Source organism: Condylura cristata, unplaced genomic scaffold (assembly GCF_000260355.1).
Source record: "Condylura cristata isolate star-nosed mole 26May11 unplaced genomic scaffold, ConCri1.0 scaffold00028, whole genome shotgun sequence".
Taxonomy (NCBI): Eukaryota; Metazoa; Chordata; class Mammalia; order Eulipotyphla; family Talpidae; genus Condylura; species Condylura cristata.
The window spans coordinates 26569398-26574061 of record NW_004567129.1 but is presented as its reverse complement, the minus strand read 5'-3'; positions in this window follow the sequence as shown (position 1 = coordinate 26574061).

The window sequence follows — 4664 nt, the reverse complement described above, 5'->3', positions numbered from 1 at the left end:
TGGGGTACAGGCCAGAGGTGCAAGGGTGGTGAGAGGCTTCGCCAGGGACAGAGTGGGGAGCAGAACACTGCTGAGGGGAGCAGCAGGTGGTCTGCTGCACCATGTGGGTCATCTCCGGGACCGGGGATCAAACATGCACTGAAGCGGCATCAGGTAGCTTGCAGTGCTACATCCTAACCTGTTGCGCCACCAGGGAGGGCCCCCCTTTACTCTTTCTGTTCCAGCCATGCTTCTCTTCTTGCTGCTGCACACACTACCAGGCCTTCCTGTCTCAAGAACTCTGCGGTTGCATCCATTCCTTGTCTGGGAACTTAGTTTTCCCAACTCTTCCTCAGGTCTCGGCCTCAGATGCCCCATCTCGATCCTGACACACTGAAGAAAGCCCAACCCCCTCCCGCCCCCACCTTCTCAGGGCATCTCCCCCTTTCATCCTTTCCTTGACACGTGCCCACACTCTTCTCTTCAGTTGTCTGTCTCTTGTGCCGGATGCAAGTGTGTAAGGACAGGGTCTAATAGCGCTTGCTCCTGAATTTGCCTCCGTTCCTCACAGTGTCTGCACATTATAGACAGGTGCTGACCTGGCCAGTGAACGGCCCCATCTGCCCCTCCTCAGTCTCTTTTGCTGCGGCCACCTACTCTAAGTTGGAGGACTGTTGGCCTCCATTGAAATACTGTTGCGTCCAACAGTCCTGATTTTCAGTGTCTGCCACATTGGGTCTCTGACACCAGGGGAGAGTGACTACCTGGGAAGACTTCATGGAGGAGGTGCCCCCAGACCTGTCTTTAAATTAGTAGAATGCATGGGGCCTCCCTGGTGGTTCAAGGAGTTAAAACCAGCACTATGAAGCTACCCACAGCCACTGCAGTACAAGTTGGATCCCTGGCCGGGGAGCTGACCCACAGGGCACAGCAGACCTCTCCTGTCTCCCCGCTGCTCCCCTCAGCAGTGTGTTTCTGTGGATCCATCTGTTCTGCTCCCCATTGTGTCTGGATCCTCTCACCCCTGCACCTCTGGCCTGCACCCCAGTTCTTATATGCGTTAATGATTTTTTTTTTTAATGAGTAGAACACAGTCAAATGATGTAGCAAGGTATATAGGTGAAAATTCCTAAAGTCCAAGTCAGAGAGATGATACTGGAGCCAAATCAGGGTTCACATAATGGAGGAAGGGGAGGATAGAAACCCTGGAAGTCACAGGAAATAATCCAGCCTTCATCTTGAAGAATGGACATTCCCAGCCAGCAATCGGGAATCAGAATGGCAGACTTCAGACCTGGGTTTTCTGATTGTAAGATAGCTAAGCGTGGTGGGGGAGGGGATGTCCAGTTGGAAGCCATTCTTCGCATCTAGACAGTCTGGGCTGCAAATTGCGACTGAAGACGCCCTTCTGGATTCTCTGGTCTCTGATGACCTGGTGGAACAGAGACAAACCATCTCCGCAGTGTCACATCCAAGTTCCTTTTTTTTTTTAAGATTTATTTTTTTATGCACACAGAACTGGGGTACAGAGGCAGTGAGAGGCTTCACCAGAGACAGAGCGGGGAGCAGAACAGGCCGATGGAAGAAGTACACTGCTGAGGGGAGCAGCGGGCGGGTCAGGAGAGGTCTGCCGCGCCCTATGGGTCACCTCCGGGGCAGGCGGGGATCGAACTCGTGCTGAAGTGGCTTTAGCTTCTCAGTGTTGTGCTTTAACCCGCTGCGCCACCCGGGAGGGCCCACATCCAAGTTCACAGGACAATGAACAGATAATGACATAGTAGCTCTGTTAAGCCACTGGCTTTGGGGAATTTGTTCTGCAATGATAGCTGCCTGATACAGCCTGAGTGAGTTGTTTCTTGGAAGACGAAGGCGAGAGAAGAACGTTATTCTCAACATAAATGCCCTGCTCAAGACTGGAGTATTGTTCGCAGTCGTTAATTTCCTCAGTCTTTCATTCCTTGTCACACATCCTTTCACCAGACATGCACTGAGCGCCTCCCGTGGGTCAGACCCCATCTCGGCGTTGTGGATACCTTGGCCACAAGACAGACAGATTTGTGGGTGTCATGTAATTTGAAGTATAATGTCGGTGGAGGAGCAGTTATCCTAAAAACAGACTGAAGAAAGCAAGATTATATTATCTAATGCGCATAATGTCACATCATTTGGAATTATATCTCAGCTTTTTGGGGGAAAATAGCAGTTAGGAGCCTCATCTTGTATCATAAATGAAAACTGAATTCCAGATGGACCAGAGTAAAATGTGGGAAGAAACACACAGTGAAAGTCTTAAAGATGGAATAAATATTTAATAACCTTTGGTAGAGAGTGACTTCCTGAGCTTCAAAGTGGAAAACAAATCAAGGAAAACAGGGAGGATTGGACTGAGTTAAGAGTTGACTATTCGAATATTTCCTATGTCCAAAATGGGCTTGAGTAAAACAGTAGAGAAAAATACTTGTAACCAGTGTGATAGAAACCTGGTTTAAGGATCCTGCTGGTGGCACAGCGGATTGGAAGCTGCACTGCGAAGCTAAGCCAAGCTGTGGCCCCTTCATTGTGAGTTCGATTCCTCACCCACATGGCGCGGCAGACCTCTCCTGACCCGCCCGCTGCGCCCCTCAGCAGTGTACTTCATCACTCGGCCTGTCCTGCTCCCCACTCTGTCTCTGGTGAACCCTCTCACTGCCCCTGCACCTCTGGCTGTACCCCAGTTCTGTATGCATAAATAAAATCTTAAAAAAATACATGGTTTAATCTGGAGTATTTCTAAACTTTTTGTCAATGGGAGCCATATTGCACGTGACTTTTTTTTCACTCACTTGTCTGTCCGTGAGGTAGACCCTCCTCATGACAAATAATGTTTCTACTGTTGCTTATTCTGTGTGTCTATATACTTATTCTCATCACAGAGGATTCCCTTATATAACTATGCTATAATGCACGTGTCCATTATGGGCTGAGGGAAAGCTGTGAACAGCCTTATCTAGGATTCCTGGTGCCCACTCTCAGTCTCTGGGACACAGAGACTGAGCCCAAGTTTGGAGTTCCCAGAAGAGGCAATGCCCAGCTCTTCCCAAAGTGGTGGAACCTCTGTGCCCCTTCAGCAGTGTCTGAGAGATTGTACTGCTCCACATCTTCACAACAGACCATATTGTCTGACACTGGCAATTGTTTCTCATGGGGAGGAGGAAGGAGCGGAGTATTTTTGCAGCTAATTTGCATTTCACACTGAAGTTCAGTGCCTTTCCATCCTTTATGGCCATCTGCAATTACACTTCTGGTGTTTGTTTTTTTTTTTTTAAAAATACTTATTCATTTATGCACACAGAACTGGGGTACAGGCCAGAGGTACAGAGAGTGAGAGGATTCACCAGAGACAGAATGGGGAGCAAAATAAGCAGATTGCTGAGGGGAGCAGCGGGCAGGTCAGGAGAGGTCTGCTGCACCATGTGGATCATTCCTGGTCTGGGGAACGAACTCGCACTGAGGTGGCTGCGGTGAGCTTGCAGTGCTGTGTCCTAACCCGTTGCACCACCAGGGAGGGCCCAATTCCACTTTTGTAAAGAGAGCTGTGTTCATTTCTCTTTTAGAGTTGTTTGTTTTTAAGTGTTCCCTGGTGGCCAAGGGGTTAAGCAGAGCACTATGAAATTATCACCAGCCCCCAAAACCCGAGTTTGAACCTCAGCCAGGGAGGTGACCCACCTGGCACAGCAGACCTCTCCTGTCTCCCCCACTGCTCCCTTGACCTGCCTTTTCTGCTCCCCACTTTGTCTCTGGTGAACCCTCTGAGCTCCCTAACCCCTGGCACCTCTGGTCTGTACCCCAGTTCTTGTATGGTTTAAAGGGACTTTATTTTAGCCAATCATCACTATGGTAAACATAGCAATGTTAGCCTTAAATTTTATGAATTTATGTACCTGTCTTAACTTTAATAGATTGAGTTTAAGAATAATAAATGTTATAATCTCAGCTGAAGGTTAATATCACCCCAAACTGTTCTCAGGAAAAAAAGATGATTATAATCTCTCAGCCCAATTCATATGTTAATGTTATCCCACTGCTTGAAGCGTGTCAAATAAACTTCTGTTGAGGACAGAGCAGGAAGACTTGCACCCAACTCCGATTCCTGGGTCTTCCTCATGCCAGCTCCCCTTTTTCCCACTTTTAGGAATCTCCACTCACCTGCATCGCTCCCACCTTAAGACCCTGCCTGTTCTGCCCCCCAACAATCCATGATCGCAGCCGTTTCACCGGTTGTTAATTTCCAAAGCTTTGTGATAAGTCCTGAAATCAGTTCTTCTCTAAGAACTTCTTGATTATGCTTGGATTTTTACATTTCTGCTGTATAAAATTAAGATCCTGCAAGACCCAGGTGGGGGAAAGACTTAGAAACTAGACTAGAATGGATTGAACTATAGGTGAATTCAGAGGAAAGCTGACGTGCAGTCCAATTACATGATATGTTATAGGTAATACCATTTATTTAGATTTTTTTTTAAGATTTATTTATTTTATTCATACAGAACTGGGGAACAGGCCAGAGATGTGGGGGGTGAGAGGATTCACCAGAGACAGAGTGGGGAACAGAACAGGCGGATCAGCGAAGTACACTGCTGAGGGGAGCAGCGGGCGGGTCAGGAGAGGTCTGCCACGCCATGTGGTCACCTCCGGGGCAGGCGGGA